This window comes from Anas platyrhynchos, chromosome 5 (assembly GCF_047663525.1).
Source record: "Anas platyrhynchos isolate ZD024472 breed Pekin duck chromosome 5, IASCAAS_PekinDuck_T2T, whole genome shotgun sequence".
NCBI classification, from domain to species: domain Eukaryota; kingdom Metazoa; phylum Chordata; class Aves; order Anseriformes; family Anatidae; genus Anas; species Anas platyrhynchos.
In genome coordinates, this window is record NC_092591.1 from 59,221,460 (window position 1) to 59,236,144 (window position 14,685).

General features: G+C 38.0%; 1 protein-coding gene across 3 annotated transcripts in view; it reads left to right on the forward strand.

Moving 5' to 3' along the window:
* The window catches only part of SPON1 (spondin 1), a 427,336-nt gene that overhangs the window by 74,444 nt on the left and 338,207 nt on the right, over positions 1-14,685 (forward strand). The gene's annotated exons all lie outside the window — the stretch shown is intronic.

Here is a 14,685-nt window from a genome sequence, read left to right on the forward strand (position 1 = left end):
AAATGTGCATTCCCTTCAAGCATTCTAGAACCAAATTGTACAGCCTCTGCATTACTACAGACCTATTAATATTTCTGTAAACCCAAATATTTTTCAGCTGAAACTAAGTAATGTAAATTAAAATCTTTTGGCCAGTATACTTAAAATCTAGTAATTTTTCCTTTGCAGGCGTATTTTAAGGAAAGTGTGGTCATGACTACAGTCATCCTTCTTAGGCTGCTAGAATTAAACCTGTCCATAAAATAGATGGGAGAGCACACTGAACCTTTTCAAAGGATGGCAAAGATCCCATGCTAAATTAATACCAAAGTCAGACTGCCTGCCTTTAAGGACTCTGCATTCTGTGACTCCTGTACTCTACCTATTAAATATATATGATGTCTTTAAATGCCCCAATATAGTTATAAACACTGCTAACATTTATTCTCTTCAATATTTACCTTTGTACTGTTATATCCTTCTTTTGTATGAAAGTTTTATATTGTAGCTGTGCGAGAATGCCCACTATCATCACACTTCTATCAGTCCCTTCAAGCTACAATATATTATTTTGTACTATCTCTGTCACAGGGAGCAGTTTCTCATAATTGCAATCTAAATGTTTAATGTGACAGAAGTAGGGATGAATGGGAAAAGATCCAAGTATGGAGTGTAAATTAGCCTGAAAAAAGACAACAGTGATTCTTGCTATGGTCTTCATATTGTGTAAATAGTGTTGATCTTAGAGTTGAAATTCTGGGATATAAACAATGAATTCCTCAGTTTCCCTTATTTCTGTGGGATTTTATTTTATTTTGTAATTTTGTTTTTTAAGAATAAGAAAACAGGACAACTCTGTGGTTCAACTCTACTGATCTATTTATTTGTTTTTGTAAAACTATAATAAGAAAACATTTTCTTGCAAGTCATTAATCATTTCAAGGATGCTTATTTATGCTTTCTTACAATTATCTCCTTTCAAAAGTCAGTAATTTTCTGCATACAAAGATACAGTGTTAAGCAATTTGGAACAGTTGCTTTTGTTATGTTTGCAATGCAATGTCACAAACCTGTGATTTATTATGAATAATGCATTCATAATGAAAATGGCTTCAGTACAGTGAGGGTACAACAGCTACTTCATAATCAAAAGTTTCATTTTTCTCAATTTAAAAATACAGTTTTTAGAGCCTCCATTTAAGAAGATGGATACTGCAGTGCAGTTCAGCTATGGATTTTGCCTTTATTAGTGAGTGAAAACCACATTCCTTATGTGTGTCAGACAGCCTCCTTATAAATTCTCATGCTGGTAACTAAGATACGGTGCTATAATGTGTACATTTCTCTGAAACCATTCATTATATCGCTGTATAGGTGCCCATGCAAACATGCAAATGAGAACAATTTGGAAGACTTCTTTCTTAATTTAGTTTCTCATCCGTTACTTTGTATTTCTTCTGTCATTATTCTGTCGGTATCTTGGGACTAAGTTATTCCTCTGATTTTGGTGAAAACCTCAAACCTTCTACTGTTGTCAGGAGAGCTCAGAAATACTACAAGGCCATAATGTTCTTGCTCTTTGCAATGGACTGAAGTGCTATTTTTGGAATGGATAAGAACACTTCATATATAATTGTGTCTTGGTGTTTATTTTGTTTAGAAAAGAAAAATGAGTTCAAAGTGAGGTATTGAGACAGGGTTAGCTGCCTGCCCAACGTGTTATGCTTGCATTGCTTGAATGCTGTTATTTTATGTTTTTTCAACTTGTTCTGTTTCTCCTTTTCCTTTGCTTACAAGTTAAGGTTTCTTGCCATGAAATTACATCTCTCTTAAGAAAAATACTTCAGGTCATTCTAAGCTACTTCAACAGTGGAGTTATACTAACACTTTTCTTAAGAGATATTGTATTATATGAACAGTGTAACTCGATTTTTAGGTTTCTGTTATTAAAAAACAACAAAAGATAAAACTTGCATGTATATGAAAATGATTTTCGAAAATATAGAGTAGTTTTCTGGATGTGCCTGAAATACGATAAAATCACTTCAGATTTCATAAAACTATATTTTAAAATTACTTTCTCCTCTATTATAATAATAATGTTGGAGAACTGGTGCTGGTAAAGCTGGGACATGTAATGATGACCCAGACCAAAACTAGTCATAGAAACTTCTGCTGGCAGCAATTGAATATGTGAATAGCAATGAATACTTTGAAATGTTCACTTTTTTTTTGAAACTTGTGTTTGATAGCTATGGTTTCTAACCATGTAGCATCTTGAACAAAAATTACATCAGTTAAATCAGTATCTCCTGAAATGCTGCAGTTTTTTTGCTCTTCCCTCTGTGTGACTCAATACAGCAATGTGCTTTATACCTTTTGAATTACTTTAGATCCAAATAGAAGTTGAAGGTTCTCAACGATCTCCTAGCTGTTGAATGTGTGGCTTTGTTGCCATTAACCTGGTATGCTGAAGGTGGAGTCTATATCTAACATCTAATCAGCAACAAATCTGTTTCACCTTTGCTGTGATAAGGCTGTGTTTTGACTTTGTGTGAGCTCTGTGGTGATTTGTGAATGACAGAGAAAATGAAAAATCCTCTTCCCAGAGAAAGGGCAATCAATACCTCAGGTATTTGCTCAAACTGTTAGTTTTACTTCAATTTGAAGTAAAAATAAACAAAAAAAACAGCTGAGAAATTGCAACTGCTAAGAAGTGCTTGGGGATAGCACACTCATGGTGTAGAAATATAAATCCCCTTTCCTACGCTACAACATCAAAAAAAAAAAGCATATAATTTTTGAATCATTACCTATATTCACTCAAGTTTCTCCAGGTTTCACAGTCAATGCCAGATTAAATTTATGTACGAGCATGTTCTTGTACTAACTAGATTCAGTATGTCTCTTCCAGACACAATTTGAAATTCACTGTAGTAATAAATTGGCTTGATGAGTGTGTGTGAGCAATCTCTTTTTGAGTCATACAAGCCTGTCGGAACTATAATGACAAATACCTTGAAAAGAGGCTTGTTTCAGTGGGTTCATTGCCCAAGGCATTTAGCCAGTCTCCAATTTTTCCCCCATCCAGTTATTTCAAGAGCACAAGCAGCCAATAAAGCCTGTGGGAGATCCCCCTCTATGCTGGAAGGAAATATATCCAAGCAAGGACTGATACCTTCACTGAACTGTTCCACAGAAGCAGATTGTAGCCAGACTGCACCTTGTCTGCTGTGCTAATGGGTCCACATGAGAGTGGTTTACCTCCATGGGAAGTCCCTTCCTTGAAGTGCGTCGGAGATACTAAGGGATAATCAGATCACCAGGAGGTTGTTCAGTTATGTTTGGAGATGATTCAGCACCCTGTTAGTGCATTTGCCAGGGACTGTGTTGTAGCAGAGGTGTGGAAATGGAAAGTAATAATGGCCAGCCTGTACTAGGAGTTTGCACTCTAGCAACAATTGGTTACTACAAGGGTAGAAAAAAAAAAGTCACCGAAAAAACAGTGTGCTGGAAGTCCTACTGGCTCCCAAAATGCCTTAGAAAAATCAAACCTTTTTCTTCCTATTTCAGAGTTACTCAGAACATTTAGATCATTTCTTCAGGGAATTATCAAAAGCTGAAATTAAAAATTTATAAATCCATTAGATTCAGTTGGAAGTTAAGTCTACCAGGTCTCTTTCAGCAGAAATAACATCAGGTGGTTCAGTTGTAGTTGGCCAGCTATGACAGAGCTTGCATGCTGAAGCAGTACATGCCATCACATAGTGGACTTCAAGGCCCCTTTTCAGATCAAATGCAAGAAATTTGGCATTGTCTAAACTGGTGCTGCTTTCTCCTTACTGCTTATTTAGCAGTTCATGATATCTAAAGGACCATCAAAGCTGGGTATATAAAAAGATGGTATGAGGCTGGAATAGCATTGTCCTCACAAAGTCTCTTTGGTCTTGATATTTTCATTTTAGTGGATAGTGGCCAAGAATCTTTTTTTTTTTTTTTTTTTTTTTTTTTTTTTTTTTAGAAATCAACTGTCGTATTGAATATCAATATGAAATTAAACAATACATATCTAAATTTCTAAATTTGCCATTGCAGGAAAAACTTGGAAATTTTAACTTTAAGAAAAGATATAAAATCTCAGATATATATTCATTGATCGATAATTGCTGGAGGTGGCAAAACTTTAAATCAAAAATGTAAATACAAAGTTGTAATGTACACCACTGACGTTCTCAGTGGTGTACATTAGTTGACATCCATGGCTTAGCACATTTCTAGCTGACAGATTATACCTCCATCCTTTGAAATCCTGTCTTTGCAGATAGGATACCCAGGTCCTCCTTTCATTTCTAGGAACTCTGGCACAAAGTGGTCAGAGAAAGAACATGACAGGAGATGAAGACTTGAGGCCAAAGTGTTATAAGGTTTTTAGGTGAGTTAGTACGCTGTTCACAGTTTCATTAGCAAATTCTGTTAGCGTCTTTCACAGAATCACAGAATCTCTAGGTTGGAAGAGACCTCAAGATCATCGAGTCCAACCTCTGACCTAACACTAACAGTCCCCACTAAACCATATCCCTAAGTTCTACATCTAAACGTCTTTTGAAGACTTCCAGGGATGGTGACTCAACCACCTCCCTGGGCAGCCTGTTCCAATGTCCAACAACCCTTTCAGTAAAGAAATTCTTCCTAACATCTAACCTAAAACTCCCCTGGCGCAACTTTAGCCCATTCCCCCTTGTCCTGTCACCAGGCACATGGGAGAACAGGCCAACCCCCATCTCGCTAGAGCCTCCTTTAATATACTTATACAGAGTGATAAGGTCACCCCTGAGCCTCCTTTTCTCTAGGCTGAACAAGCCCAGCTCCTTCAGCCGCTCCTCATAGGACTTGCTCTCCAGGCCCCTCACCAGCTTCGTCGCCCTTCTCTGGACCCGCTCAAGCACCTCGATGTCCTTCTTGTAGCGAGGGGCCCAGAACTGAACACAGTACTCGAGGTGCGGCCTCACCAGAGCCGAGTACAGGGGGACGATCACCTCCCTAGCCCTGCTGGTCACAGTGTTTCTGATACAAGCCAGGATGCCGTTGGCCTTCTTGGCCACCTGAGCACACTGCTGGCTCATATTCAGCCGACTGTCCACCATCACTCCCAGGTCCTTCTCTGCCTGGCAAGGACCTTTTGAAGTCATTAGCCAGGGACGTCAAGTGATTTGACCTATGGTGACAGCAGGAGTTCAACAGTTGATCTGAATCTTCTTTTCTGTCATCTAGCAATTATCCTGGATGAAACAGTATTTATAGCTCAAGCAGATTATAGGGTAAGATATAAATAGCAAAATTTGTTTCAAAATGTCATTCCAGAGTTGCTACTTAAAATGATTCTTCAGTCAATTTAGATTTATATGCTCAGTATTTCCTCTTGCATTATCTGTGTGCTCAAAGACAGTTTGTTACTTTTGCCATTAGAACATTAAACAGGGCATTTCCCATCAATGTTATTTATACTCTTGTTATTGAGGCACTGTCCTCTTTATTTTGGCAATAAATTACTCAAAACAAACAACAACAACAAAAAAAAAGAATTATTTTATCCCAGTACATTTTTATATGACTAATCTCAATCTCAAATCCACATGTCAAGGTAACTTCTTCTAATACAATCTTCAAATGCAATGCTTTGCTAGCAGCCTGTCAATTATATTGCAGTTGTTCTCAGAATTTAATATCATGCAATATTCTACTTTAAGACTGACTGTGAGGTTGTTTTATTTAGTTTATGTTAAAGCTGTGTAAGTACTGCTCTTGAGATAATGCTTTAAGAAAACCATGGCTGATGGGGAGTGACATTGATTCCCCATTGATCCCCAGGCAACCTTCAATTTTTCATTTTTATTATAGTTGGGAAAGACAAACAAAATACCACCCCTAGTTGTATCTAAAATTTTTGTGTTATATGAATACTCCTTTTTTTTTTTTTTTAATTAAACCAGTGCAAATCCTCCATTTAAGTGAATACTTCAGGTCGAAAAAACTTTTATAAACTAGCTTTCAGTTTTTAGCAAATTAATATTTTTATCATATCAATGTTTCCATTCCAAACGACTGCATTTTGACAATAACCTCCAAGGAGTAAGAAGTGATGAAATCATCTACCAAATAGCTATTCTGTGTTCAATAACCATTAATTCAGTACATAATTTCAAATGTTCATTAGTCTCATGAAGCAGAGACCTTATCTCAGCAGGTTTTATAATTGAAACTGTCTGTTGGGAGTGAAGGAAAGGGAGACTGCAGAATGTTATTTTAGATGGAGAATCTTGGAAAATGTCTTAAAGGACTAAGGATATACTGAGAAGTTCTGCAGTCCTTTTAATTTTCTACATATCACTGCTGAACTGAGGGGAACCTCTCTGTGCAAATCACTTGAGGCAAAGGGAAGAAATGTGTTTTTCTCTTCTTACTTCTTTTTGATTCATTAATTTTGAGTTGTACTTTTTAGTTCTTCTTGGTATACAAAACTGAAGGTTTAACTATCTAGGATATAAAGTGATTAACGTTAGAGATGCAGATGCTGCCTACCTAGCTGCTTCTAGAAGACTTTGGCTTCAGGAAAAATATCAGTGAAACGTGTCACTGAAATCTAACTGAGTCAAGAAGATTTTTAGTTTTGATTCCAAATAAGTATTGTTTGGTTTTGGCTAGTAAATTATGCTAATAATAAGCAGGAGGGAAGCAGAACAGAATCCCTTGGTAAAGGTACCATATATCCCCTTTTCCACAAATGTCTTGGGTGTAAATCTGTATACTTCGGTAAATTGTATCATGGAAGAAAGAGTAAACAAATGACCACCTTTAGGAATATCTACAGTTAGAAGTACCCTATGCCCCCTCAAAACAAACAAACAAAATCCCAGCACTGTTGCCTTCCATATAGATCAGAATAAGCAAATCAGAAAAAAAAATGTGTATTTTGCTACTAACAAGTATGAAAAAAAATAAATATCCCTGAAGCCTTGCCATTCATCACAAATTCTGATCATGTAGAAAGGAATTCTAGGGTCAAATAACTGTTCTTGATAACACTAGTATAGTCTATTGTGCTCCAAAATGTCAACTTAAGTTGAGGCAATTTTACAGGTGTCTTGCTTTAGTTTTAAAGATAGAAGTTTGAATCCTCTATTGTGCTGCACACACTGTTCTGTAAAGTTAGAAATATAAGGATACTATGTAAGTTGGCTCACATGCATAACACTAAGTTTCAACGTCATAGAGTCTCTGAGCTATATGCTTTATAAGGGAGCAAGAAATAAATAAGAACACTATTGTGAATTTATTAAAGCAGTTCTTGCTGCAAGCTAAGCCTGCTTGTTGCAGTTACGACTTCTGTTCATTTGTTATAATTAATCAAATGCAGGGTGAAAGTCTATTTATCAGACTAGACTGAATTATAAAAAGAGATCTGGATGTTGATGTTTTCCCTCATATCCACACAAACACACAAATGCATCTAAACATTGACTGTTACAGTAGTGTTTCTAGGCTCTGTGCTAGTCCCAGGTGTGATGTTCTTCTTTTAGATAGTCCTGCAGTGACAGCAAACCTTTCACTGAAGCACATCTTTTACTGAAGGCTTCCCCATAAAAGGCTGAAAGAGAGAACACAGGCAGAAGATGGGCTGTCAGGAAAATTGATGGTGGGAAGGAATCCGCTCTTCTATTTCACCAAGCTCAGAGAAAATGAAGTACCTGGTCAGTTACTTAAACACTTTCCACTGTTCTAGCACTCAAAAGTGGTACGTGCAAAGTAAATCAACTTAATTACTCAACTACACTCAGCTACAGGCTTTCCACACTGCTCACTCAAACAGAAATCAATATACAGTAGTGCTGTAGGTGCAATGTTGTGAGAAGGCATTTTAAAGTTCAGTCATGTACAATCGCAAGAAATGGGTTTTCTTCTTCCCCTCCACAGGCACAGTGAAACCAGTTATTTATTATTTTTTTGCTTATGTAATATTTCTAATTGCATATTTAGATCTAGCGTCACTTTTGTGTGATTGACACTGCCCCCTTGTCACTCTGTTGGATAGAACTTGAGCCCCAGCTGTTGTTAATATTAACGGCCACATCCCTGCTGTGTGAGCAAAATCAGGACAGCCAAAGTTAATAGGCAGAAAGTGTACAAACTGGTCTGAAATAATATCAGCTGCTACCAAAGAAAAGGTTCCAAATAAAGCTGCCCATGCTCCATTTGTATGTGTCTGCGTGTGAGCACTCCCTGTTTGTTAAAAGCTGCTGTTGTAGGAAAGAAATGAAAAGTGAGTTACCCGAAGGAAATAATACTGCGACTAAATTTGCTGATTTCAGTCATGGGTTCAAAGTTCAGTTCATGAGTTCTGATTGTTTCAAAGTAAGTGCTCACTGGTCTATGTAGTCTTATCCTTCAGAGTTGTCTGTAACTGTTGCCCATGAAACCTCGAGGCCAGTGACTACGTTCAGATAATAAGATCAGTGAGGCTGATGGAGAACATGAATCTGTAAATCCTTGCTCTGTGACTGTGCTGCTTTGCAATGCTCCGTGTTTTTCAGTATGTTTAATTGACCTCATTATTTCTCATGGGCTGTGCCTTCTGTCTCACAGACTCTTGCTAAATTTTCGTCCTTCTGATTTGTTGACTGATATTTTTGACAATACCTATCAGTAGTCAGAATGTGTTTTTTGCTGATTGTTTCTCTTGGCACGGGCTGCACAGAAAGCTGAATGTGCTGTGACTAAGGGACCCGATTCTCACCTTTTCCCTCCACCCAGAGGCTCTGCATAGTGCCCACAGACCCCAGTAGGAGAGTGCATCATGAGAAGCAGAGAGCAAGCCCTGAGTAGTTTCAGATTGTTCCAGTGCATCTCAGCTTCAGCACTCAGCAAGCTTGAATTGAATAAAATTGTTGTTGGTGAGGTTCTGTGCCACAATTCACATTAGAGCCTGGACTGCAGCTGGCAGTCTGACATAACTGGAATAGCATGTCTTCCTCATAGCATTAGAAAGGGCTCCCTAACAACTTACTATATATATATATATATTTCCCAACAAGGATAGCCAACCTGCTAAATTTGGATCTTTTTTAAGAATACTGAAATTTCTAGTTGTCTTCAGTGTGTAAGAGCAGTGTACGCCTGCTGTCTTTAATCATGGCTGAGTAGTTTCTCCAGTGAATGAATAGAGGTTTCTCCAAAGGGCAGAACAATAACTTCTCCTCATTTTGACTAAACAAAAGAGCAAGCATTAAAAAGAGCCTTTTAAAATACAATATATTTTTTATATTTGACTGGATGTATAAGCTATTAAAATCTCATCAATATGTTATCAATTCCTCACCTCAATACACAACTTTCTTACCAATGTATTTCTTTTGGTATGAAAACTGAATACAATTTCTCTTGCACTTTGTATTTCTTCTTTATTTACGACTTACCTCCACCTCAAATCAATATTCACCTAGGTATATTTTATAAACCTAGGGAGAAGCTTAGCTCTATGGAGTTACTTAGAGAGTAAAACTTTCCGTTGGCTCAATGTAATCATATATCCTATGGGCATGATATGACCTTAAGAAAGAAAATATTGCTTTCCTACAATATGCTAAATTAAATCCTTCTATTCCCAGTGGAATGACATCAGCACAAAATGTTCTGTTATTACTGGATTTTGTTTAGTTAAAGATTCGAATGATGAACGTGAAATTGTTCTACTTTTTCATACAATGTGTAATACTTGATAAGATAAAATATCTTCTGTTGGAAGAAATTTATATTGAAACAGAACCAGAAGAGAAAAGATAGCAGGATTTCCTGCAAAACAATGTAATCACTGTTGATTGCTTTTCTTTTTGCATGGGGAGGTGAGGAGAGGGGAGGAGGACAAACAGAAACAAATAGTTCTCCCTCAGCTGCTCCAAGCATGTCTAAAGATTAGGTCATTTTGTCCAGTTGGAAAAAGGTGAGTAAATCACAGTTACACAATATGCTTACCATTTTTTTCCCATTAAAATGCAGAGTGGTTTTTCTCGATGTTAACTTCGAGATTTCAACATGTGGTTTGTTTTTTTTTTTTTTTTTTTTTTTTTAATTTGTGGTAAACCAATTTCTGAATATACAGTGTTAGAATCTCAATATTTTCATTTTTAAGTGTAAAAATAATTTGGTCTTCTCCTGTTTGATGCTACTCCCAGCTTTGAAAGTTCTTATTTCTAGCTGCAGCCTGTTAAGTGTTGTAATACCTTCAAGTATTGTGCAAGAGAAAAACCAGTGAGCCAGAACTCCTTAGTAGATGTTGGCTGCTTTCTCTATTTAGATATGCTCAGGATGTGGTTCATGTTATCTAAGCACAGTACTTTAATTGTAGACAAAGAAAAGAATGGTGATTTTTGTGGGAAAGAACATTTTAACCCAAGTTCTTAAATACACTTGTCTTTTTCAGTGTTGTGAAGAACACTTCCTAGTTAATGTTACTGTAAAAATTCTTTTTTTTTTTTCCTTGTGTACAAAGCTCCATTTCAGTCAAGTTTGTTTTATACTTCAGTATCCCAGAAAAGGAATGCTACTGTCTGAAATGTAGCATCTTAAGTGTAGGTTAACTGATCCTTCGATCCAACTAAGAAACTTTCTGCCACTGTAAAGTGCAGTGACTTCTGAAGTTACTCACAGCACTAGACATGATAATTGTGTTCTGCATTTCCATAGATTACTGAAAACAAGTGATCAATCTACAGAGGATGCCATATATCTCACAGGCCTGTTCTGTCTCTGCTCTATGGTTATGCACCTAATTCAAAGGGCACTAACACATCCCTTGTTCTGTCTGGGATGAAATGGTCTGTTCTCTGTAGCAACATGACTTCTACAAGAAGAGGATTAGTATTCCTTTAGTGCTGTTTTTTTGGGGGAAGTGTTATGTGAAGAGCAGGAATATATCCAAGTTGTACCGTGTCTTTAATACACCTCATAACTTCTTCAATCTGCCCACTTGTGGGGAAATGAGCAGAAATGTTCTGACGTGCACTTTAGCTGCTAGACTTCAGCCACTGGAAGGGATTTTTACATTACTCTCTGGTTGATTTGAATGTAGACATTTTTATAACATAGCAGTGATTTTAGCAGGGTGAGCCTTTGTGTAGAAGCAAGGACAGGAATGAGTTTATTGCATGTAAGCACAGCCTGGCAACTGAAGCGAGAGCTGTGCTACTGAAGGCAACAGCATTTAGAAAATGGCTGAGCTGAAAGACTAGAAAGAGTGGTTCTTCCTTCCGTTACCTGGTATGGCAGAATGAGGAACATCTTTTGAATGGGTAGAACGTTTCACAGTGAAATTTCATGGCAAATTCAGCGGTGCAGATCAGTTACACAAATAGAATAGTGTGGCAGTAATCTGTGGAAATTCAGACTGAGATTGGAAAAACATTTTATGCCTAACTTTATGCCTATCTTCCTGCTAATTTTACCTACGCAAGAAGCCAGAGGAATGAAGTAAGTTTCTTGTTCAGGGCAAAAGAAGACAGAAATAGTTTCAAATCAAATGACATTAATGATCTAAAAATATTCATCAGATGGAAATATCCATAAAGATTCTTTTTGTGGATGTTCACAATTATCCAACCCTGCACAAAACAAGAGCATCTCATTATGTATTATTTTAGCAAGCTGTGTTTATAGAACAATTTAGCACAATGGTAATTGTCTATTTTAAGATTAACTCATTGCCATATGTGGTTTCACAAATAAAGATTAAATGTAACATATAGAAGGCAACTAGCTGTCTCTGAAATGTTGCTAGTGATGTTCTCATCTATAGATAATGAAATAATAGATTAGGTACAGTTTGTTCTGAGCACCTGCAATAATTATTTCCATCTGGTCTTCCAAGTTTTTATTGAGAGGTTAAAGTAGCAATGAATGTAATCTGAAGAAGCCTAAAAGCATTTTTAACAAGGTAGTTAGGCTTTTTTTTTTTTTTTTTTTTTTCCTGATTTAACTATCCTTCAGCTGAACAGATTCTTGTTTTTTTCTTCACTGGTAAGAAGAAAAAAAATATTTTCTTCTTTAAATTAAAGAAGAAAAAACTTTAAACTTTAAATAGGAAACAGAAGATGTGTGAACTACAATCTCCACTATACTAGCACATAACCCTTTGTGCCAGTTTTTGTTGTGTCTTGAGCACTAATGATTTGCTCTAACCTATTTTTAGCAATGTATTTTAAGCATCTAAAATATTTTGAGAGAGGTGACAGAAGCAAAACTGTCCATGTTTTTACTGGTAGCTAACACAACTTAATACCTTATTTTACCTCAATTTTCCATTTCTAGGTCTCCAGGCTTGCCTCTTCTGATTAGTAATGTTATGCCTCATCTTTACTCCTCTCCAAAGCAAGGTCATGAGGCCTGGTCCTTTGCTTTTGAATACCAGGCAACAAACTCCTGCCTGCAACTTGCATGGCAGGAGAATGGCATGACTTCTGCCTAGGGATGAGTTTGCTGTGGTTCCTGAAGCTGCTTTTGGATAGGATCTCGAAAGCTGAGGTCATCTGTGCACTACCTGGAGATGGGAGATATAATGGGGCTTTTAGTAATGAGTGCTTGTGCCATTCTCTGTGGTAGGACTTCTTCCTGTTGTGTTCTCTGAAACTGACAGAAGATGCTGTTCCTGACAGAGAGCTGTGTTGAGAGAGATGTACTTTGTGCCGTGTTTTATGAAGAAGTGTCTGTGTAAACTGATCTATCTCTCTGAAGTGACATGGCTCATCCCACCTGTTGGACCCAGCCAGGGCCATTTTAGCCTGCTGGGGACATGGACACCATGATATAATTGTACTCTCGCAGGACATGGATGGTGAGCACAGCAGATCAGGAGGTATGGTCAGTCTCAGGGGGAGCACTTGCTAAGAAAAAGTAATGTGTAACTCACATGAGAACGTAGGTTTACAAAATGTATTGATATGCCTTAATTAGATAGTTTTTTATTAGTTGTTTTTATGTATTCTGATTTATTTTTTACTTGTCTGGAGCACTGCTCTGCCCTGGGAGTTATGAAATAGGTGTGTTTCAACTGTTTCGAGTAGAACAGTTCTAGAGAAGTTTCAGCAGATCTGCAAATTGAAAGTGTAAATCCCTACAAAGATGTCTTTGTGGTCACTCGATTTCGACTCTGGATCTGTGATGTGAGCCGCTCCTCAAGCAGCAGTTTGTGGTGGGAGCTCCAGCAGGCAGGGTGTGCTGGGCAACATGGCGGGGGCGGCTCTGTGAGGAGCTGGATGTGGGTGGCTCCGGCCAGCTCCACTGCAGGACACAGCCCCTCATCCCCGCTGGTGGTGCCTCACAGAAAGCACATTTAAGAAAGGGTGAAATGTTTAAAATGCCACATGGCACTGAGGTATGAGGGAAAAAAAATAATAATAAGGGGGAATATGAGCAGAAATTCCCCTGCGGCCTGTGGAGGGGGAGCATGGGGAAGCAGGTGTTTGGCTGCAGACCCTGGAGAGGGCTGTGGTGGGGCAGGCCGCCATTTTGTGGAGGAAACTGAGGCCCGTGGAGGGCCCGCGCCACAGCAGGCTGTCCTGGCAGGATCTGTGGCCTGGGTGGGATGTTCACTGAAGCAGTTTTGTCCTGAAGGAGCGCTGCCTGGCAGAAGACCCACGTTGGAGCAGGGGACTATTATGGCCTGGCCACAGCTGTCCCCCCTGTGCTCCCGGAGAGGGGGCAGAGGAGTCGGGAATGAAGGAGTGAATTTCAGCCTGGACAGAGGGCATGGGGAGGTGGGGGAGAGGTCTTGTGTTAATTTTGTCTTTGTTTCTCATCATCTGGCTCTATTTTTAATTGGCAATAAATTAATTTAATTTCCTCCAGGTCAATCTGTTTCTCCCAGTTACAGATAAGTGATCTCACTCTCCTCATCTTGACCCGGAGCTTTTTCATCTTGTTCACTCCCCCTGTCGTGCTGAGGAGGAGGAGTGTGAGAGCAGCCTGATGGCTGTTTGGCAGCTGGCCGAGGTCAGCCTGCCACATACATTCAGACTGAAATTTTGGTATATGTTAGGCTGGCATTCTTTACTTAAACCTGAGGTTGTTTTAGCATTTTTTTTGTCTTTTAATATTTAACAATACTTCAGTTAAAGTCATCTCCACCAAAACACTCAAACTTCACAGTTTAACTTGTGAATTGTACTCAATGCAGGGTATCTGAACAGTAAATAAGGAAGGACAGTCCAGTGGTTCTAGAAATAGACAGACATTTACAAGAAATAAAACATGGGCAAGTATAATACCATAAATTACTTAAGAAGAGCTTAGAAATAGCAGGGACAGGAAATAATAGTAAAGAATCAAGCTTCTGGTGAAAGAAAAAAACATACAGTTAGAAAGTGAGAAACTTAAACTATGAGGAGCTAATGTGAAAAGTATTCAAATATCCCTGAATCTTGTAATTGCTGATTTTTGCTTTCATAGTTGATGTCTGAGTTTCCAGAACTTCACTGACAGAATAGATGCTGCAGACTACTAGAAAGAGCTTGTACCCTAGTTCTTCAATTTTGTATTTTTTTGGACATGACAAAACATATCCATACAAATGAGTGAGATAAAGATGTTCCAGCACATCCCCTATAGAGAAACTAGAGAAGTAACACCAATGAGTCATTCCAACTAACTTGTTATAAATTG